Consider the following 24,147-nt stretch of genomic DNA (forward strand, 5'->3'; position numbering starts at 1 on the left):
TGTGGTTGAGGGCGAAGGGGAAGCTGCAGATGCCAGGTTAGGATCTCTGTCCTGGAGGAAAAGTCATTTCTCCTTGGTAAGCCCTTCCAAGTCTCTTTATAAAGGACACCTGCTATTTTTTTCTTTGCTTTGTGGAGTAGGTCCATTTTTGACTCTCCACAAAGAACCTGGGACAGTCTGGAAGAGCCGCATCAGACGTGCTTCCTGGGCTGTCACTCACAGCACCCTCTCACCTCCCTAGACAAGTGTCAACCACCCCATGGCCACAGGACATATCTAGCTGCCTTTGCCCTTGGCCTCGTAAGGGAAAAAGGATGCAGCAAATGTCAGCTGTCAACCTGGCCAATGACAGGCACATGCTGTACCAAAGACAATAGAAAAAGGGATTCGGGGACAGGGCAACATTTGGAGCCTCCTCTCTCCCTGACTACTGTGTCGGTCTGTAAAGAAAAGATCAGGCAAAGTCAAACCAGAAAAGGCTTTCCAGATTCAAATAACATGAAAGATAGGACTTAAATAGAACCATAAATGAGTAATGAGGCCAGTCTCTTTCCATGAACACATTCTTTCACTTGTTATAAGGACACTTAGGTATTTTCTGGTGCTGATTTTGCCTTATTAGGCTTTGTATTTGCAGATCTAAGTTCCAGACAATGGGGTTGTCAAGAAGAGGACTCCTGTCACAGAAATCACTTCAGAACAAATGTGTTCTTTATCCCCTTAAAAGTTTTTTTAATGTTTATTTATTCTTGAGAGAGAGAGAGAGAGGGAGGAAGAAAGAGAGAGAGGGAGACAAATCATGAGCAGGAGAAGGGCAGAGAGAGAGAGGGAGACACAGAATCTGAAGTAGGCTGCAGGCTCTGAGCTGTCAGCACACAGCCCAATGCAGGGCTCAAACCCACTAACCGTGAGATCAGGACCTAAGCTGAAGTTGGACGCTTAACTGACTGAGCCACCCAGGTACTCCTTTATCCTTTTATCATGCTCTCTCCTTGTACTATATACCTATTTGCATCTGTTCTCATCTATGGAATAGCTTGCATGGGACTGGACTGTCCACTTTCCAGCAGGTCATAAAAGGTTGTGAATATTGATTCAATGTATGATGATTAGGAAAATGGACTTAAAACATGTGGCAAATATCAATTCTGAATTTCCTTTAAAAAGCACTTGGGCTTTTAGTTACAGCTCACAGACTGGACACATATCATGACCTTTGCTCTTTCTTGTTATAACAGAACAAGGTAATAATAAAGGCTTTTTTTTTTTTAGTTTTTTACAAGACCTAAACCCTCAAGGGAAAGAGTATATAAGAGCTGATTAGAGCCACGAAATCCTGGATGCTGGAAAGCAGAACACTGGGCCACTCAGCTGGCCATGGGCAGAGCTCTAGAAGTGGGAATAAAGGAGGGCCTGAAAACAGGTACATTGAAAAGGTATTTAAACATTTAATCCACAAACCTCCTCACTCACTTCAAGCAGACCAGTAGTATGTAAGGTACCTCCCTCACCTTAACAGAAACAAGAAACCTGGCATGAAGAACAGAAGTTCCAGAAAACAGAGGAGAGAGAAAATAATCAAGTTAAGTAATTAAAGAAAAATTCCCAGAAGTTAAGGACAGGCATTTTCTGAGTAAAATGGCTTCCTGAGTGTTCAGCACAATGGACAAAAAAAAAATGATGTATGCCAAGGCAAAGCATTATGAGTTTTCAGAGTACTGGCACAGAGGAAAGGTCCTAGAAACCACTAGAGAGAGAGTAACGGGATTACATACAAAGGATCAAAACCAGAATGACATTTTATTTTTCAACAAAAGCACTGAAAACTAAAAGACAATGGAGTGACGCCTTTAAAATTAGAGAGGAAAATTATTTCAGCCTGAAATTCTATGCCTGACCAAACTATTCATTACAAGTGAGAGAAGCATAAAAATAAAAAGTTAAATTGTCTCAGAAAATTTATTTCCTGTGTACCCTTTCTCAAAGGCTGCTGGAGGATATCCCCATGAATCACTATGCTGTACATATAACTATATAGCATTAAAAAAACACAGTTGCCTTAGGACACCTGGGTGAGTCAGTTGGTTGAGCGTCCAACTCTTGACTCCAGCTCAGGTCATGGTCTTAAGGTTCATGAGTTCAAGCTCTGCATCCAGCTCTGCAATGATGCTGCAGAGCCTGCTTGGGATTCTCTGTCTCCCTCACTTTAAAAATCAGTGAATAAACAAACAAACAAACAAAAAACCCACCCAAAATAAAACATGGTTGCCTCAAAAAGGTGGCAGATTGGTGTTGGTGGGATTGGACGAGAGCTGTCCTTCATAATAAACTTTCTAGAACGAGTTGCCTCGTTCTGCTCTGTGCACATATGACTTCAATAAAAATGAAAACCTAAGAAAGTATGATACAAATTATCCACTTAGATGTGCTGCAAGAAATACACCTTGCGTTAGGCCTAGATGTCAACTCCAGATGAAGAGTGGCTCTTTTATCCTTCAGAATAGCTTTCAATCACTAGACCATCATCAAATTTAGCTTCAGATTCAGAGCCCACACCCGAGCAAAACCAATTCTTTTCTATAGAAGGGATGACTGGAAGACAAGTAAGGAGTCAAACCAGAGATGAATTTCTTTCTGTACCTTAGAGGGAATTAATAGAACACCGTTGATGAGCCCGTGGTGTCTGTATTGAGGGATGTCACCATGGTCTCCTGTCTACTGCTACCTTACCTTCCTGTGGTAACCACTGGTCACCACGGCAAATATTTACCTGACACTTCCTGCAAATACCGGGATTGGGAACAGTTATCTCATTCACTCCTATGATGACTAATAAGGGTGGGGGCACTATCACCCTCTACAACCAGCAATCTGGGCAAGTTGGTGCAAGTATCAGTGGGGAGGGGCTGTGATCTGAACCCAGGAAGCCTGGGTCTCAAGCCCCTGTCCCCTCACACTACAATGGCACAAGGCCTCCCTGCAGGCAGCAATGAAAGCAGACACTCATTTGTGACTACCTCCTATGGAGATCTTTTCTCCACGACTTTAAACCATCAGGCAGGTATTTTGGAGATGGTAGCCAACGGAGGGAAGAGCTGATGGTGAGAGACAAAAAAAGGAATGACCACAGCTCAATTCAAAAACAACTTGAATGCTGAGAACAAACTGAGGGCTGAAGGGGGATGGGGGGGAGGGGAAGGGAGAGATGGGCATGGAGGAGGTCACTTGTTGGGATGAGCACTGGGTGTTATATGTAAACCAACTTGACAATAAACTAAGGAAAAAAAAAACATACTGCATTAAAGAGATTCAGGCCAAGTAATCAAAGCTGAAAGGAGTTACCACAAGGACTGTAGATATGGGCACAGTATAGACATATTCCAGGAGCAAGACAGTCTGGTACATAAATTGGAAACTCCTCTGTTTAGCTAGTTTGGTTGAAATAAACAAAAAGACAAACACCAACACAGATCATTGTTCATGATTAAATGTTCCACTTTTCTACAGATTGGGGGATGTGGGGTCTAAGGTGTTCCCTTTGTTTCTCAGTGAAGGGTCTTTTCTCTCGAATGGGGGCCAGCAACTGTCTGACTCAGAATCTGAACATATTTATTGACAGAGAGGGATATATTAGCACCTCTGCATCAAACTGAGAACCTCTTTGTCATCTGTTGGCAGGTGTCCCCCAACCCAGAGCAGGGGAGGCACTGATGAGAAGATGATGTTTCCTTAGCACTCTCCAAAATGGCTTCAAGGAAGGCTGAGAAGTCACTCTGGCAAAGACACCAGAACAGGGCTCCTGGGAGAAAACCAGCAGTGAGGAATCCTGCCCTTGACCTCGTTAATCAATGATACAGATGCTACAGATTACAGAAGGCCACCGCTGGCACACTCCCCCATAAATTAAAGGCAGAGGCTCTATTTCCCGCCTAGCTCTAGGAATCCCTCACTATTGAAATTTCATCTTGGTATTTCTTGATCATCAGTTCTATTTCCGGAGTACATTTCACAGTTTTTCTATTGAATATGAGCTTTAGTTTCCTTTTTGTAATTTCATTTAGTTTCAGAGTGGCATAATGCCAAAAGAAAAAAATATACCAAAACACCACACTTCTAAAACAGAGGAAAAAAACACATTCTCCTTTCAACATTTGAATAAATGCTGAATGATAATCTTCTGGAATTCTGGCTCCTTCGAGGGGGTTAAAAATTAAGAGTTTATGATAAAATGATATATTTTCTATAGGCAATTATTCAAATCTACATACAGCTATTTATATATAGGATAGTATACACACATAACATATGGAGATATATGGTATAAATATATATATAATACAATGTAATATATATGACAATTTTTCTTTTTTTATGTGTATTTATTTTTGAGGGAGTGAGCACGAGTGGGGGAGGGGCAAAGGGAGAGGGAGACACAGAATTTGAAGCAGATTCCAGGCTCTGAGCTGTCAGGACAGAGCCTGATACAGGGTTTGAACCCATGAACCGTGAGATCATGGTCTGAGCTGAAGTTGGATGCTTAACTGACTGAGCCACCTGGGTGCCCCTATGATGATTTTTCTTGATGAACAGTGGAATCTGACATTGTAGACACATTTTAAAAAGCACAAAACCCTCGACTTGTAAGTGCTTTGCCTTTTTGAAAAGCAATTGAAGCAGTCAGAACAGCATAATAGTTACACGACACAAAACATACAGCGATCGTCTCAGAGAAATATTTGTTATTTCACACAGATTTCATGGAAAAGGGATTTGAAAAATCATAACATGAGTTTTGTTCCAAGCTTTTGAGCTGACACAATTTCTACAGCCAATTCTTATCTCAGGAATGACAGTCATAAGATGTGGAGCAAGGATGGGGCTCTGGAGTGTTCCCCACACGTTCTGAGAACACCCAGTGGTGTTCAGAACAGGTGAGGGCCTGACCCAGGTTTTCCTCCCATGGGGAAGTCTTGGCATGGCTGTCTGCTCATTATTTAACAATAGTTTTTTTTAATATTTATTTATTTTTGAGAGAGAGAGACAGAATGTGAGCAGGGAGGGGCAGAGAGGGAGACACAGAATCTGAAGCAGGCTCCAGACTCTGAGCTGTCAGTACAGAGCCCAATGCGAGGCTCAAACCCATGAACTGTGAGATTACGATCTGAGCCGAAGTTGGACACTTAACCAACTGAGCCACCCAGGTGCCCTTTAAAATATTTTTTAAAAATATTGATTTATTTTTGAGAGAGAGAGAGAAGGAGGGGCAGAGAGAGAGAGAGAGGAAGATACAGAATTGGAAGCAGGCTCCAGACTCTGAGTTGTCAGTACAGACTCAGGGCTTAAACCCACAAGCCATGAGATCATGACCTGAGCCGAAGTCGGACACTTAAACAACTGAGCCACCCAGGAGCCCCTCAACTACACTTTTAAAATACTTCAATCCTGGGAAAAAGCTCTGATATACAAATGACTCCTGCTTTCTAGTTTACTGTCAGAAATGGACGGCAATAATCAGGCCATGTAAAAAGACTATGCTTTTGCAAAATAAAGTGGACTTTAGCTTATTAATCTTCACAAATGAGGGCTGCACTCAGGACTGTTACTGCCTGGCACTCTCTGCCCAGGGGCAGTGACCAAGGAGAGCCTTCAGACAGAAATGCAGTCAGGCCGGTGGGAACTGTAATGGAGAAGATGAGGGTTCACGGGTGGGACATCAACCATATCTGCTGTACCTAAAACACGGATTTACACAATGATCCTATAATCAGAGTCAGCATTCTCTCCATCTCTCTCCCCTCCCCAAAAGAGCACTGAAAACTTAAAAATACAACCCAATCCTATTTACATAAGGTGTGAAAGCACAGCATACTGGCTTATGCTGCTTTTTTTAAAAGTTTATTTATTTTTAAGTAAACTCTACCCCCAATGTGGGACTCTTAACTAGTGACTGCGTGATCAAGAGTCGCAGGCTCTGCGGATTGTGCCAGCCAGGTGCCCCCAAATTCCATTGTTTAAGTCTGGAATGGTGTTCCCCGTGGGCCAGGGATAGAGTCTGAAAGGGCATTCTCCTTCTTGATCAGGTGCTGATTACTGGTGTGCTTGGTTGGAAAAAGTCACTGAGATGTACTGATGGTATGTGCATTTTCTTAAATGTTTGTAGACTCCAATAAAAATGCTTCCCAAACAAAACAAAAATGCAATCACGGTGCTAGTTATTAATGTTAATAACATATATTAATTTTAATAGTAACTACTCCATCTCACTTGGAGTTGGCTTATTAGTGAAGTTTCCAGGTAAGATACAGGACCCAGGATACAGTTAACTATGAATTTCAGGTAACAACAAGTAATTAAAAAATGGAAGTATAATTTCAAAAATCACCTAGGAAATATATTAAAAATGCATTTGTTGCTTATCTGAAATTGCAATTTAATTGGGTGACTTCTATTTTTACTTGTTAAATCTGGTAACCCTCCTATGACATTTTGGGGGTTGGTTAAGATAACTACTTTGCCTTTCTTTTAAATAAGTACAAAATTGGAGGTTTAATGATCTTGAAATGAATATTCTTCAGGCAAAGGGAAAGCTGAATTTTTTCAATATTGTCTATTTATCTCACGTTGGATTTTGACTGCTATTTTATTCTGGTTGCTTGGCCTGCTCAGAGTTATCTTTTTCCCTTTGTTTCTTGTCAATTGCAGTAATTGCCAAGATATACATTATAATATTTTGTGGGCATTCTGGGGATTTTCACAAGACCAAGACTTTCAACTTCTCTCAGAAATATCCGAAAACCTGGCAACCTAGGGGCATTCTCATGTCACTGTGGAGCCATCAGAGATGCCTTCTTTAGATAAGACATACGTTCTTCAGCTTGCCACAGTCCCCTCAACTCCACTGTCCCCAACTCCAAAGGCAAAAGTCAGCTTCCACATATTACTTTTTTTCTGCTGTTGTTATTCTTAGACTGGACCACTTCACTCATGTATTCTATATAATTGGGTTCCACAGGAATATACATTTGTGATTCCTTACCTGAAAGAATTATTTTAATTAGTGTTGACCATGCTAAAGACACCAGCTGCTATTTCTTCACAGTCCAACATTGTGCTGGGGGAGGGGGGGTCTTCAACATTTTGTGCGATGCATGCCTTCATACTTTATGGCCCCCTTTTCAGAAGTGTGTATTAAAAGATATACATAACAAAGAATTACAAAGAAACAGATTTCTCAAAATCTGGTTATCCAAACACTGAGATATCAGTGATATATGTGCTTCTTTATTAACAAGAGCCAGTTAAGTTTCCTTATTATAAAAAAGAGTTAGTAATTTCAACATAGTGATGAGTAAGGAGAACGAGCCAAGATAATCTGCAATGGTTGTAATGTAGCATGAAGTTATCTTGTATTTCTGGACATGCAGTCATCAGGTAGTGCGACAACTACTATGGCTTGGTGCCTCATGAATAACGAAATGAAACATTAAATATACGTGGTCAGTAAAAACAAGGATGTAATTTTTTTTCTCACTCAAGTTCACAGACTCCTCTAATCTAGTTTTTGGAAATGGAAGTCCTGGGGTTCTACTCCTTCCCTGATTCTGGCTTTTCATTATTTCCTCAATTGTCTCTTCCTCCAGAAAAGGGGTGGGAAGCGAGGGGGCAGTCAGTTAGAAATGCAATTCTTAGGCCCCAATCTAGACCTGCTGCATCAAAATCTGCATCTTAACAAGACCCCCAGGTGCCCATGTGCACATTACAGTGGGAGTGGTGCTGGCCCAGAGGGCAGAGAATTTCTGAGTCTGGATTGCATCTGTGGAACTGAAATGTAAAGAGCAGGAGGCTTGGTGGGGTGGCCCTTGGCCTTCACCCTGGGCAGTGGGACTGGACTCAATGCTGTGGGCATGTGTATCCACTTAGGATCTTCATGCCAGAGAACAAGTAAGGAGAACGATCCAAGATAATCTGCAATGGCTCTAATGTAGCATGGATGTGTCTGAGCTGTAGCTGCAAATTAGAAGCACCCCAATGCTTCTACGTATGGTGTTTCCTAGCATCAGTTTCTAGTCTCAACTCTGTGGAAGATGCTGGGAAATCACCCCTTTGTACTGTCCCTTTGTAGAACCATGCTAGAAAACTCCAGCTCCCTTGTATGCTCTCCTATTCCATCTGCTGAACAGTATAAAGAATCCAAATTGGACTGATGCTGAATTTATTTTTATTTTATTAAAAATTTTTAATGTTTTTTCACTTTGAGAGAGGGAGGGAGGGAGAGACACAGAGGAAGCAGGGGGAGGGGCAGAGAAAGACACAGACACAAAATCTGAAGCAGGCTCCAGGTTCCAAGCTGTCAGCATAAACCCCGACGTGGGGCTCAAACTCACGAACTGCAAGATCATGACCTGAGCCTAAGTCAGACACTCAACCGACTGAGCCCAGGTGCCCTGAATTTATTTTTAAATTTAAACCATTTGGGGTAACAGCCAGATATATGTAGGAAGCAAGTATCTCCTTATTTCATTGATTTGAAACCTAGAAGTACAATCTCAAGCTAAAGGATCATGTCAGGGTCTTGATCTGGGACATATCATTATAGGTAGTAGGGACCTCAAATGCTGTGGGGCTTCTCTGCCTTTGAAGTACTGATGAAGAAGGAAGTTAACATATCACGCTAGTTCAGAAATCACACAGCTAAGACTATGTATTTGAGTTAGGCTTCTGAAAGTAAGACCCTGGCTCAAATTACACAATTACATTAGTGTTTGAGGTCTATAATCGTGCTACATGCAGAAGCTGATGTCCTTGCTGTCAGAAAGCTGGTAGTAGAATCATGGGGGATGGACACATCACTTCCCTCTAAACATTAAAATATTCAAGACAAAGAGGACAGAAAAATAGAGCCAGCATTTTTTCTTTTCTCTCTTTTTTTTCAGCTCACAGGCTTAGGTATGGATTTAGAAGTGTTCTTTTCATCTGTGGAAAGATCCATGTTTCTCTGGTTTCATCAAGTTATAAAGGAGAGGTAACATGGATTATATACTTTAAAAACTAAGATGCCAACCCACTGTTTGACAAGGAATAGGACTTTTACAATATCAGGAGTTAATCTGACTTATAACAGAGTATGTGTTCAAAGGAAACGTGGGAGGCCACCAACCATGGGGGCTCTGGGTTGGAAAGGAAGCACCTGTCCCCTACTCGTGAGTGGATGCAGGGCAGTGATATTTTCATACTAAAAAATACTGGCTGCTACATCTGTGTGGCTCATCCATCTCCAGTTGATCTGTCAGGCAATCTATTTCAAGCAATTTCTGTGACTCAGGGTAGGGAGAGCAGGTGACATTCACGAATCGATTTTGCAGCCAGGGCAAATTGAACACAAGAACATTTCTTTAGTGAGTGCTTGGAAGGTATTTTTCCCCCTGCATTAAGGAAATCAAAAATTAAAACATGGTGCCACCAATAACACATCCTGGTTTCATCTGCATTAGGCAATAAAACAGACAGCTGAGGGAATGGAGTGGTTGGGGCAGCCAGTAATACCAGCCAGCCAACCAAAACCTCCTTTCCCTTAGCCAAAAACATGGCAAGAGGTTATTTAAGTAGTTAGGTTAGTTTTTCACTTTGCAGATGATCATGTTAAGTGGAGAGTGGTTAGTACCTTACCTGTTGATGGAATAAGAAATGTAATCAAAACGCAGGATGGAAAGTGTACTAGAAGGGATATGTGCTTACACTATGCAGAGGAAGCTGGGACAAGGGGTGGGTTCCAGGTGACTCCCAGGAATGGGGATCTCCACCCCTCTGTCTACACTTTCTTCCTCAGCATTCATTCTCCATACTTTTCTACCCAGCTTAACCATTAATGTGCTGTGTGATCAGGAATATAGCCTATGCTCGTCCGTATCTCAGTCCTCTACCTGGAATAATAATATTTAGCCACACTAGACTCCCAGCAATGCATAAGGATTCATTCAACAATGTCTGAGAAAATCCTATAATTCAGAAGTGAAAGGGATCTTGGGCATGTGTGCAATTGAAACAAAGAGCACGTGGCAAGTTGTGGCCCTATCTGGAGTACCGTATTTCATTTCTAGGCAGGAAAAGGCCTCTGTGAACAATTTGGAACCTTCAGGGACCATTAGTAGGGGTGTTTCCCAAGAGGCCCTGGTCTGCAGTGAAGCCCCTTAGCATAACAGTCAACACTTTAAAATTGGTTCTTCTGTGTCAAATACTATACTAAGCACCTTACATGCTTTCTTCCTTCTAATCTTTCAAAATTTCCATTTTACAGATCAGTCAACTAAGGCTTAATGAAGTTACACAGTTACCTATGCTTCACAGTTTGAAAGTGATTGAATCACGTCTTGAACCAGGGGTGAACACCCACGGAGCCCCCACAGTCAGTTCCTTGCAGGTGATTAGCAAGAATTACCTGGTCATAAAAACGACCTGGTTCTGTTAGACAAATAAAGATCCCTGGGCTCAACTCAGACCTTCTAAATCAGACTCTCTCAGGGAGGCCTGGTTCTCAGCTGTGGCTGCCTATTGGAATCATCTGGAAGTTTTATGAAACACTCATGCTTGAGTCCCACCCCCAGAGACAGTCAGTTAGCTGAGGTGGGCTGTGGTTTGGCCGCTGGAATTTTTTATTCGTAGGTGATTCTAACATCCAGCAGGGGTTGACACCATTGTCCCATCCTGCTATGACCTGTTAGGCTCACAGATGTCCAGGTAATGAGAAACAGGAGACTACCCTGTGCTTCCCAGTCCCACACAGAGTGGAAGAAAACCCCATTCTCTGTGTATGAGGTTTTGAGAGATGACAATGAATTTTATATATTCCTTATGAATATTTCAAAGTCTACACACTAGGAGTGTTGCCATTCATCACTCTGCTTATAAAGTAGATCTGTTTTAAAATCTCTTTTGGATTTATAATGAAAATTCACTTTGAGAGTCATGTCAGTATAAAACAAGAAGTGTAGAATTGTTGGATTTAACTTCATAGCTGGAAGGATGCAAAGGCTTGGGGCTAGATATTGGAAGGCTTGCTCACTTGCAGGACTGGGGGCTCATGTGGGCCACAGACTGAGATCTCAGCTGGGGCCACTGACCAAACGTACACATGGCCTCTCCATGTGGCAGGGGCTTCCTCACAGTAGGTCAGCCTCAGGGCTGTCAGACACTTCAGTGGGGGTTCATGGCTCTGAATGCAAGCATCCCAAGAGAATAAGCAAAATCTGTGTAGTGTTTTAGGACCTGGCCTCAGGGATCATATAGCTTCATTTTACTGTCACAAGACTGATAAAGTCTAATCATTATCTGGAGCTTTTAAATTGGAGAGAAGTACTGGCAGGACAATTTTAATATGTTTCCCTTCCAGTGAAACAAACACTTAAAGTAATAAAATGTTTAAATCATATTTCCAACGGGTGCATTTGGTTGCATAAATCACATACATTTATACAAATTATCTCCAATCCTGGGAGACAGAAGTAACGTAAACTGAGTCTTCAGAAATGTCTTTCTACTTCTATCTGATTTTAAAGGAAAAGTCCTCTGAAATTTGTTAGGTTTTGTGTAAATAAACTTTAAAACATAAAATTGATGATTATGGTTAAAAAAATCAAGCAGGGTGATGGGTATTAAGGAGGGCGCACTTATGATTAGCACTGGGTGTTTTATGTAAGTGATGAATTACTATATTCTACACCTGAAACTAATATTGCACTGTATGTTAACTATATGTATGTATGTATATACATCAACTGGAATTTAAATAAAAACTTGAAAAAAAATCAAGCCATAAGCAGAATATGAATGGAAGTAAAAATCTTCGGTTTCCCTGTGCCTCCCACTTATTCCATGCCCCTCTCACTCACCAGAGGTAACCCTTCTTAACATTTCTGACTTTGGTTATTTTAGGTGTCACAAAGCTACCATGAAATAGTTTACTTCTCCCTCTATATCTTGGTCTCTCTTGACCTATCATTAGGAAAGCTGAGGAAACAACACTCCCACAGGCATTACTAGGGCATATACCAGAAAGGTGAAGAACAAGGACCTGGGGCCAGAATCCCTGAGTTTAAACCCCAGCTCCAACAGTCACTGGTTGTATGGCCTCAGGCAAGTTATTATTTCAAGTCTCTGCCTCAGTTTCCTTATCTTTGAAAAGGAGATAATGATAGCACCCTTGTCAAGGCTTACTACCAGGATTAAATGCACTATGTAACAGGTTTAGAACTCTGCCTGGCACAATATTAAAGTCTATATGATAAGAGATAGCTACTGTTATTGTTGTTTCTCTTTTACCTTCCCCTTCCCCCTCCCCTGATACTTGAGTTCACTCTTCTGGGCATTATTTTAATGACTTTATATCCATATTAAGAAAATTAAATAGCACATAAAAAAACTAAGTAATACCTACAGGCTCTATTGATGAAAAACAATTGTCCCCTGCCTCATCCCTCCCACCTCCCAGTGGTATATACTTATTAATATCATTTTCTTTTTTGGTTCTTCCAGTTCCTATTTCTATAATGCCAAATAAAGGGATCATAATTATTCTTTCCAGATTTATTCACTTTAGGCATCATTTATTGAAAAACGAAGATTTAGCTCATTTATATTACTCCCTACATCTTATCCACTCCTAATGTTTGAAATTTTTATTATTACTATTAGGGCTAATAAATCTTTGAAGGTTTCCTCCTCTATTTCACATTCCATTAGCTTTAGAAATACTTCTTGACTCCATATTAGGTAGGAAAAGAGTGCTCATCTTCCTGCCTGGAGCAACCTCTTATTCCACCAACTTAAGTATAACTTGATTTTTACATTGTCAACATGAAAGCATTTACATTCTAATCTATCACCATCTTTCAGCTGTTCATGCTTTGTTTTTAATTCTTTTTTTTTTTNCCTGACTTATTTCGCTCAGCATAACACCCTCAAGGTCCATCCATGGAATACTACATGGCAATGAGAAACAATGAAATCTGGCCATGTGTTTTTAATTCTTTATTTTATTCTTTTTAAAGTTTTATTTATTTAAGTGGTCTCTACACTCAACGTGGGGCTCACACTCATGGCCCCAATATCAAGAGTTGGATACTCTACCAACTAAGCTAGCTAGGCACCCTGGTTGTCCATGTTTTAGTTAAAGATTGAGTGTAAATGTAGAAAAACAATAAATAGTTATAATAGGACTATTAGTAAGTGAATTTTGCTCACTGTAGAGCCAAATAGCATGCTAAACATGTAATCTCTTCTTACAGGTATGATGTCACCACCTACTTGCTATTTAAAAGATAATGTTCTTATGTCAAGATAAAATAGTTCATCTTAGACATCATCTTAGATATCACCCTTAAACAAAGAAATTCCATATTTCAGTCTGCATTACATAGTTGCAATATTTTTTTCCATAGTTTTTTGTCTTGGGGTTGGAAACTACAGTTTTCCCCTTGTTGGGAGACTCAGCATGTGGCTTCTTCCCCATATTATCAACATGTGAAGACACTTTTTAAAACATGACTTGAAGTTATTTCTATTCTCAGAGATCTTAGAACTTCCTTTCTTTGAAAATCTGAACATTTTCTTTTTTGACCTGCTTGCTTAGCTTGCTTTTTGGGATTTCTTCTTCTTCCTCTTTTTAAAAATGTTTATTTACTTTTGAGAGAGGGAGAGCACAAGCAGGGGAGGGGCAGAGAGGGAGGAGGACAGAGGTTCTGAAGCGGAGCTCTGTGCTGACAGCAGAGAGCCCAACATGGGACTTGAACCATTGGGCCATGAGATAATGATCTGAGTCCATGCATAACTGACTGAGGCACCTAGGCGTCCCTGAGATTTCTTCTTATTAGACTTCTGTGTTAATTTTGCCAATGTCTTTTTCAGATTTTATCCTCATTTTGCTGGAGCACATTCTAAAGTAGCTACCTAAAAAAAGGTTATGTGAGAGGTAAAATCCTTTTTTTGCTGAAAAACATTTTTATCTTGCCTCCCATTTGATGGCTAGTTTAGCTAACTATAGAATCTAGGTCTAAATTTATTACCTTTCCTAACCAACTATATTTCTGCTGTCTTCTAGCATCCAGTGTTGTCGGTTAAAGTCTGAAATTCATCCAATTCTATCCCTTTGTACATGGCCTGTTTCCTTTCTGAAAATTTTAGGATCTCTAGCCTAGATGTTTCAACATTTCATGCAGATGTTTTTAGGTATAGATGTATTTTCATTCTCTTTGCCACTGTGTCCAGTCTTTCAATATGTACACTTGTGTTTTCCTTCTGCTTAGAGGACATTTTCTATTATTATATATTTGTTGACTCTTTCTCCTCTAATTTCTGTACTCTCTTCTTCTGGAATTCCAGCTAAGTTTCATATTAGAGCAGCCAGTTGATTTTCCATGTTTCTTAATTTTTCCTTCATTTCTTAAATTTTCTATCACCTTTTCTTTCTGCTCTGAAATCCACTATTCTTATGTTTCTAAAGTCTTTGTTTTGGTCATTGCCATGCCAATTCTATTATTTCTGTCCTTTTCATATACTTCTTTTACATTTTGGAAGTCACATTACAAATTATTTTAAATAATTTATTTTTTTACTGATATTCCCTCCTCACTTCTTCCCTCCCCCCCTTTCAGCATCCTGTTCTCATTTTTATGGCTTTAATATCCATGTAGAAATCTTGAGAATATGAATTAAAAATTTTAAGTTTATCTCTATCACCTGATTTATCTTTGGTTACTTGGTGGACAGCTCTTCTGTTTATCCATTTTGATCCTTCCTTTGGGAAGTTTTCTCAAATGCCTGGGAGTCTTTGGAAGCATGCTCATATATAGGAACTAGTGGCTGAGTAATATGCCAACCAGCATCAGTTTTCTTTGCAGGTGTGTAAGCCTGCATCCCTGAAGTCCTCTAAAAGGGAGAGCTAATTGCTGGCTCTGTGGAGGCACATAGGGTGTATAGACAGGCAAGCTTCAGTTCAGGGTGTTTGGTCAGTGTTGTAGGTCCCCCAAATGGCAAAATAAAGAGGAGATATAATACTGACTGTGATTTACTTGTCTACTTTCCTGTTGACTCCCTCTACAATATTAGACACTGAAACGGTTCAGAGATAGTTTGGACTTTTGTTTCTTAGCCAAAAAGTCCTATGGCAGAGGTACAAACCTCCCTAGACAGATATTCTATTGCTTTAAAGACCATTTTCCTGGTTCTTCCTTGGAAAAGACATTGGTCAACTGATGGAAATGAGAAAGAATCAGCTGATTCACTTGTTCTAAAGTAGAGTGGTTTTCCGCAAATTCTTGGTCACAAATTCTTGGACACTCCTGTCAACAAAAATTGGAGACCTGTATCCCCTTCTCTTGAATCCAGGTGGGCTTGTCAATACAGCAAGACAGAAGTGGTATTATGTGACTTTGGAGGCTAGGTCATAAGAGGCCATACAATGTCTACCTTATTTTCTGGAACACTAACCTTGAGATCCCAGAGCTACCATGAAGTCATCTGATACCCTGAGGCTACCATATGTGAGGAGGCTAAAGGCACATGGAGAGGCCACGTGTAGGTGCTCCAGTTAACAGTCCCAGCTGAGCCCAGCCTCCAGTCGCTTCAGTGCAGGGTTAAATGTGAGTGAAGAATCCTCCAGATGATCCCAGCCTCAGCCAGTCAAGTCACCTCTAGCCAGTCCAGAATTTCCAATGACACTATTTTCTTAGCTTTTCCTAATATTTTCAGTTATTCCTACATGTTGTGGAGCAGAGACCAATCATCCCTGCTGTGTTCTGTCTAAATTCCTGGAGCACAGATTTAAAAGGATGCTGTTTTACATAACTAGGTTTGGAGTGACTGGTTAAACAGTAATAGATGCCTGAAGCACAAGGATAGTCATTTAATTAATTACCCTAATTATTCCTTCTTCACCAACCTCTGCACACATCACACCTCCTGATCCTGTACTCTAAGCTCTGGAGGTTCAAGTGGACCCAGTTTTACTTTAACTCTTTTTTTACATGTGGTCTGGATTGAGACTTTCTCTGCTTTGGATCAGTACGATCACTTCTAATTTCCATCCTCTAGAAATTCATGAAAGTGTCTAGACCACTCTTGGCATATCTTCCTCATCTCTGGGAAATAATAATGGATTCATTCTCTCTGTGTGTCACAACTGTTATTTCAATAAACTTGTAGATGGAGATAGGGTGGTAAATGTCTCTCCTGAGAACCAAACATGATGTAGTTCAGATGAAGAGACAGATCCTCCATTCAAAAATAGGCATATTTCATAGCCAGTAATGAATTAGTAACAGGCTGTGTCTATGAAATAACAAAGACACAAACATCAAAATGTAGTCAGATGTCTTCTTTCTAATCACACAGGCTTTGAAACTGACATTAATTTTCTTTTATCTTAGTTGGATTTTTAAAAATTTTTTTAATTAATTTATTTTGAGGGGGCCAGGGAAAGTGTAAGTGGGGCAAGGGCAGAGAGAGGGAGAGAGAGCAAGCTCTGTGGTGTTACTGTAGAGCCCAGTGTGGGGCTTGAACTCATGAAACTGAAGTTGTAACCTGAGCTGAAACCAAGAGTTGGACGCTTAATCAACTGAGCTACCCAGGCACCCCAATCTTTGCTGGATTTTTAAAATTTGTCTAATATGAATTAAATATTTGTTATCATGTGCTATTTGGTCCAGTCTTCATGGGATGCACAGACTCAAGAGGGAATACTAGAAATATAATCAGACAATTATTTCAATATAATACACGCTCTAATTTGTAGTTTAAGTTGTATAAATTTTATATTGTATAAGTCAAATTATATTATATTTATTTATATTGTGTAAACAAATTGTATAGTGTATAAATTATGTACCAGATTCTCTTTCAAACATTATGAAAATTCTTTCACTCCTTGCTACAAATTTCTGAATTAAGTCATATTGTAACCATATCCATTTTATAGGTGAGAAGAGTGAGAACATAACGAAGTTAATTACAAGGCCACTGGGGGGACTGGATTTCAAACAAAACTTGGTTGGGAGTCCATGCCCTTAACCACTCCTTTATATTACTTCCTAACAGAATGGAAGTTGGAATAAATATACATTGGAACCCAACCTATTGTTTTATATAGGGAAGGAAATGTAAGATTTCAGTTTTCAAATTCCACCCCTCCTGTCCCCCACCACCCCACCAAGCTTAAAGATTCTCCCTGGGAAGCAGATGCAGGGTATATGAGGCCAACCTTGGGCAACTATGTAGTACACCTTCACAAATCATGTTCTCTGCCATTCTATTCAGAAAATCACAGTTTGGTGATCATGGAAGGACTCTTACACATGATACAACTTTGTTCCCTCATTTACGGAAGAGAAACCAGAATGTTACGTGAATGTGGAAACAGCTCAGAAAATATAGCCAACCATAATGAACTTTGAAAAAGACAGCAAGAAAGAGTGAGAGAAGGGGAGAGAGAAAGAGAGAAAGGGAGGGATAGGGCTGTCAAAGAGATAGTCAAATGCACATCCCCAAAGGCAAGGGAATCAAGAGCAAAAATGAACTATTGGGACCTCATCAAGATAAAAAGCTTCTGCATGGCAAAGGAAACAATCCATAAAACTAATAGGCAACTGATGGAATGGGAAAAGATAGTTGCAAATGACATATCAGATAAAGGGCTAGTATCCAAAATCTATAAGGAACTCACCAAACTCCACACCCAAAAAACAAACAACCCAGTGAAGAAATGGGCAGAAGATATGAACAGACACTTCTCCAAAGAGGGCATCCAAATGACCAACAGACACATGAAATGATGCTCAGCATCCCTCATCAGGGAAATACAAANACATAGGGGTACATGTACCTCAATGTTCACAGCAGCACTCTCAACAATAGCCAAATCATGGGAAGGACCTCAGTGTCCATCAGCGGATGAATGGATCAAGAAGATGTGGTTTATCTAACAATGNAAAAGGGAGATAGTCAAATGTGTCCTGATTGGATACACAGACTCATGAAGAGCTGGCTCTCATCCCTCTCTCCCAAGCATTCCTAAAACTAAGAGGACTTCAAAGATGTTTCAGGTGTGGTACTGGCCCACTTGTTCACCTAGAATTGCCATGCAACGTGCACCTTGGTTTTCTTGTCTTTTTCCAGTTTCTACATCTGCTCTTTGCAAATCCTTTTAGGAAAGAAGTTGACTGCCTTAAAAAGGTCAGCTTGCATGGCATCATTTCCATCTTTAGATTTACCAAAAAGAGTGTTGAGTGTCAGCATAGTGTTGGGTTTCATTTGGAGGTAGGGAAAAGGGTCTTCTCAATACTGTGACACTCTTTGTCTCCTGGGACAGTCAGCTCTGCACATGCCCAGAGTTTTCATACCATTAAGGATTGCGGGGTTCTGCTTCTCAATTCCCTTTCTCCATAGAGAACCAAAACCAGCTCAAGGTGCCTGACAGGTATCCAGCTCTTTTTTCCAATGGAACTCCCCTTTTCCTACTTTGTTCTTAAACAAAGTCTTCCATGCAGATGAAGAGATAAAAAAAAATTCCTTTGGGGTGAAAGCAAGAATGGGGTGGGAGTACAAAGAATTTCTATTAATGGGAGAGAGAAAGAGGGTTCTAGTTCAAAATGGCTTGCTGTAAGAGTTATGGAAGTTGTAATAAAGAAGAGATAAATCAAGAATTTTGTTAGACATTTGATAGACATTTATGGGCGTACATGAAAGAAGTGTGGCATAATACTATATATGACTCTCACCTTTTTAAGTTATTCCAAATTCTTATTTCTCCATCAAAATTGCATGAGATAGGCATAAGAAGGTAATATTATCTCCCATATACAGGTGGGTAATTTAGATCCACATGCTAGTCATATCATTTAAGGTCCTTTGATAAATACATAGCAGATCTTGTATTACACAGTGACCAATTTTACTGAATGCTGAGCAGGGAACAGATGAAGTTAATATTCTCTGTTGCACAGTATCTCCCAGCAAACTGCAATGCTCACTTTCTAAAGCATCAAAACTCAGGCAGAACATTTGCTGATAATTTATAAGAATTCTTTCTTAAAAGACTCTGGACAGAATGTTAGTCAGCAAATAAGTACGAAAACCTATTTTAGGCTCTGGGAATGAAATGAGGAATTTAGAGGGCTTTTTGAGTTTGCTGAATTTTCACAGTGGATCAGCAGAAAGTTATTCATTCCAGGCATCCTGGTGGCTTATGCATTACTTCGATATGTAATATTCCATGGCTCTCCGTTCAAGAGCTCCCAGCCTCACTTTCTCATCTCCAATATGGCCCTTTGAGGTTTGTAAAGCACACAGGGATAGGAGAACCACAAAAGGTTGGCTGGCTTCAGGGCTCTGTCAATATAACCTCAAATTCGAATTTGGAGAAGATGGCATGGAGCAGGATGTTGTTTTATTTATGGATTGGTTTTTAAATAAAATTTGAAAGCTTAATTTATAGGCAACTAAATGCATACATTTTAAATGTAGAACTCAGTGACTTATGAACAAAGTCATATCTTTGTTCATATGACTTAAGAACAAAGTCTTATCTGTGTGTCCATGTAGCAACAATCACCCCAGTGAAGATATAGATAGAACGTTTAATTCATCCATTAAAGTGTCCCCATTTCCTTCTGATCAGTCAGACCATCTATTCCCATCTGGTCAACCACTCATCTGATTTCTATCACAGATTAGTTTTCATTGTTCTAGAGCTTCATAGGTGGAATCACACAGTGGATTTACTTATGCATCTGCTGCTTCTTGAGTTTGTCTGTGTTGTTGTGTGTCAATAATTTGCTCCTTTTTATCACTGAGCTGTATTCCTTTTGTAACCCATTAACGTGTTGATGAACATTTGGGATGTCACTGGTTCTGAGGTACTGTGATTAAAACTGCTTCCGCCATGTTGGCACAAGTCTCTTGGTGGAGACTGGATGAATGTTCAGGACCTACATATTGTGAGGCTCATCATTTTTTCCTAGAGGGAGTAGAATTTCCCTGGCAGTGTTCCTGGTGCCAGCTGGGTGACTGGGATCCATAAATGAGCAACTCATTTTCCCAGTGTTTCTATGAATGATAAAACTCTGTATCCCAGGAGTTACAGGGAACAAACAAACCGAATCAAAAATGGCCTGTGACAGAGAAGGACAGATACCATATGTTTTCATGTATAGGTGGATTAGAAGGAACTTAATGGAGGACCATGGGGGAGAAGAAAGGGGAAAATAGTTGGGGAGAGGGAGGCAAACCATGAGAGACTCTTGAATGCTGAGAACAAACTGAGGGTAGATGGGGGTGGGGGGAGGGGAAGGAGGGTGATGGGCATGGAGGAGGGCACTTGTGGGGATGAGCACTGGGTGTTACATGGAAACCAACTTGACAATAAACTATTTAAGAAAAAAAAAAGTGGCCTATGAAAATCAAAGCCAGCATTGCTGCGCTGAAAATGTGACTCAGGTATGCCTTGTTAATAAGCATTTCAAGGAGATAAGTAGCCTCCTTTAAATCGTATATAAATACCACTGCCATGGAGCAAAGGCCTGAAAATGCATCTCTTTTCAGTGGCAGTACTGTCTTAGTATTTGGGAATGGCCATGCATATAAAAATAAGTAGGGAACCCAAAAGGAAATGGAAGACACAGGAAGCTTTTTAAAACAACTTATAAACATGTGAACTATTTTATAACAGATATAGAAAGGGGTGGGAGGGAGTGTTGGCCAACTTCCTTTAAAAACAATAGAAGCAGCCACAGCAGCAACAGTAGCATTTTGTGGAATATTTACGAGTGCCAGGCACCATCCTAACGGCTTTTCTCTACATGCTTTAATTAATTGATCATGTACCTCACTGAGATGGATGTTTGTTACAGGCTGATTTGTGCCACTTTCTCCAGGCTCCCCCACCAAATTTATATGTTACAGACTTAACTTCCAGAATCTCAAAAGGCAACTGTATTTGGAGAGAGGGGTCACGAAAGTGGTAATTATGTTAAAAATGAGGTAACCACGGTGGGCTCCAATACTCTATGACTGGTGTCTATATGGAAGAGGAGATCTGGACACAAACAGAGGGAAGATGTCACCTGCTCTGTCAGTGCCTCGATCTTCGACTTCCTGCCTCCAGAAGTGTGAGAAAAAATACCAGTTGTTTGAGGCTCCCAGCTGACTGATGCGGGGTTGCATAATGTCCCCATTTTACAGACATGGAAAGCCAAGGATCATCATAACTTCATAACTTGCTAACAAGCTTTGTATGCCCAGTAATGGAGCCAGCTGACTGACTCAAAAGCCCATGCTTGTATTTTATGTAAAGAAGCAACTTTTTTCCTCCAGTAATAAAAATAAAATGGAAGGCAGGTCCCTATCTTGTAGGAACTTATGATTCATTGTAATGGCAAACTTCTGCCATGAGAAGCAGGCCACAGGGCCCAGCTGTCAAATCTGAACAACCCAAGGAGCTGTAGGATCAGGCTCAGCATTTTTGAAGGCTAGTCTAGGACTACAGGCCCAGATCTGATCTAACCCACAGCACAACTGTTCTTTACCCCTTGAGATGACCCTCAGGGACGACATAAAGGGGCAGTTCAATAGTCTCCTGAAGAGAACAGACAAACAAACCAGATTGCCTGGTGTGGCTAAGAATGGCCCCGCAGAGATGTCCACATCCTGATCTGGGGACCCTAGGGGTATGTTAGCTCACATGAGAAGAGGGACTTTGCAGATATGATTGAGTTATGGAGCTTGAGCTGGAGAGGTTATCCTGGATTCCTAGGTGGGCCCAATGTAATCACAAGAGGGAGGAGTCAGGGTCAGAGAGAATAGCAAATCTGACGATGGGATTAAGAGGTTGGAGTGACCTGAGGAAGGGCCCTAAACACAGGAATGCAGGCGATCTCTAGAAGCTGAAAAGCAAGGAATCAGATTGTCCCTTGAAGCTTCCAGAAGGTTCCAGAAGCAATGCAGCTGTATGGCCACTCTAACTTTTGACCCACAGAACTTATAGGAAATACACTGTGTTGTTTTAAGCCACTAAATTTGTGAGAGTGGCAGTAGGAAATGAATACACCTGTGTCCATGTGCCAGGTGCTGCTGACCTCTACCAATCCCACACTGGCAAGGGTTCTAATCAGAGTATGGTTCAAATTGTTTTCCTGTGATAAAAAATATCTGGCTTTCCTTAGGCCAATGGGGGCCCCAAAGCCTTGCATCTGAGGCTGTGTGTGGGGTGTCTTTAATGAATCTGCCATAGCCTCCAACTTTTCCAATAACCCCCTGCAGACCCATGTGGTTGCTTCCATTTTACAGAGAGGCAAATGGAAGCTTAGAATAGTGGAGAGGCTTGCCACAGCTGAGAGTGACAGGGTTGGGTCCAAATCCCCATTTGCCAGACCCTTAAGCCCATATGATGATTTTTAGACTTTTAAAAAAGTTTCAGTAAGATACACACAATATAAGAGATATCATCTTATCCATTTTTAAGCATACACTTCAGTGGCATGAAGGACATTCACACTGCTGTGCAACCATCACCACCACCCATGGTCAGGACTTTGTCTTTCCAAACTGAAACTTTGCTCTGTACGTATCAACCCCTATTCCTCGCTTACAGACCCTGACCACCACCATTCTACTTCTGTCTCTATGAATTCGACTACTCTAGATACCTCCCACAAGTGGAATCATATGGTATTTCTCTTTTGTGTCTGGCCTATTTTACTCAGCATAATGGCGGCAAGGTTCAGCCATGCTTGAAGTCCACACCTAAAAAATATTTTTTAATGTTTATTTATTTTTTGGAGAGACAGGCAGACAGAGCATGAGCAGGGGAGGGGCAAAGAGAGAGAGGGAGATGCAGAACCTGAAGCAGGCTTCAGGCTCTGAGCTGTCAGCACAGAGTCTGACATGGGGCTCAAACCCACAGACCACGAAATCATGACCTGAGCCGAAGTCAGACCCTCCATCGACTGAGCCACCCAGGCATCTCTGAAGTCCACACTTCTAACCTTTGCATTATTTCCTGCATCATTTCAAGCTATGTACAGGGAAGCTCTGGCATGGCTCAGAGTGGAGGTACCCACAGCCCAAATTTACAGAAGAATTTAGAACTCATTCTTGGTCATACTGTAGCACTACATTTTGTGCCTAAAACTGTGGTCAAACAGTCCCTGCACTGCCCACAGGGAGTCTTACTAATTACAAGAGGAATGAAGGAGAACTACAAACTCTTCAGGCTCACAATTTCCACCTACTCTCCTTCTATACAAACACAGATGTCACAGAGGATGATGTCCCAACCACATTCATTTCCTTTGCTCTCCCTGATGGTCCAAAACATGACAGAGGGAGAGGCAAGAGGCATTAGTACTCTACAGACTTAAAAATGTTTTTTTTTTTTATTTTTAAAAATGTTTTATTTACTTCTGGGGCACCTGGGTGGCTTAGTCGGTTAAGCATCCGACTTTCGCTTAGGTCATGATCTCCCGGTTCGTGGGTTCGAGCCCCGCGTCGGGCTCTGTGCTGACTGCCAGCTCAGGGCCTGGAGCCTGTTTCAGAGTCTGTATCTCCCTCTCTCTCTGACCCTCCCCTGCACATGCTGTCACTCTCTCTCCTAGAAATAAATAAAAAATTTTAAAAAATGTTTTATTTACTTCTTTTTTTAACACTAAAAGGAGCTTATTGCCCCATTTATTTTTTTTTTANTCCTAATCCTCCATACATGCAAACATATGATATTTGTCCTTCTCTGCCTCAGTTATTCTGAGAGAGAGAGAGACAGCATGAGAAGGGGAGGGTCAGAGAGAGGGAGTTACAGAATCTGAAACAGGCTCCACGCTCTGAGCTGGCTGTGAGCATAGAGCCTGACGCAGGGCTCGAACCTACGAACCGTGAAATCATGACCTGAGCTGAAGTTGGACGCTTAACCGACTGAGCCACCCACACGCCTCAGTACTCTACAGACTTAAAAACATAATAATAAAAAGGAAGAGTTGGTATGTTTTGACTTTACGTTAATCATTACAGGATGGATACACATGTTTACATTACTTTGTAAAACACCAAATATTTGGTTTATCACTCACAATATTTTTTAATAAAAAATACTTAAAATCTATATTCCACACA

General features: G+C 40.8%; 1 protein-coding gene across 1 annotated transcript in view; it reads right to left on the reverse strand.

Moving 5' to 3' along the window:
• SLC24A3 (solute carrier family 24 member 3) overlaps positions 1 to 24,147 on the reverse strand; it is a 491,381-nt gene that overhangs the window by 65,990 nt on the left and 401,244 nt on the right. The gene's annotated exons all lie outside the window — the stretch shown is intronic.

This window comes from Crocuta crocuta, unplaced genomic scaffold, assembly GCF_008692635.1.
Source record: "Crocuta crocuta isolate KB4526 unplaced genomic scaffold, BGI_CrCroc_1.0 scaffold209, whole genome shotgun sequence".
NCBI lineage: Eukaryota > Metazoa > Chordata > Mammalia > Carnivora > Hyaenidae > Crocuta > Crocuta crocuta.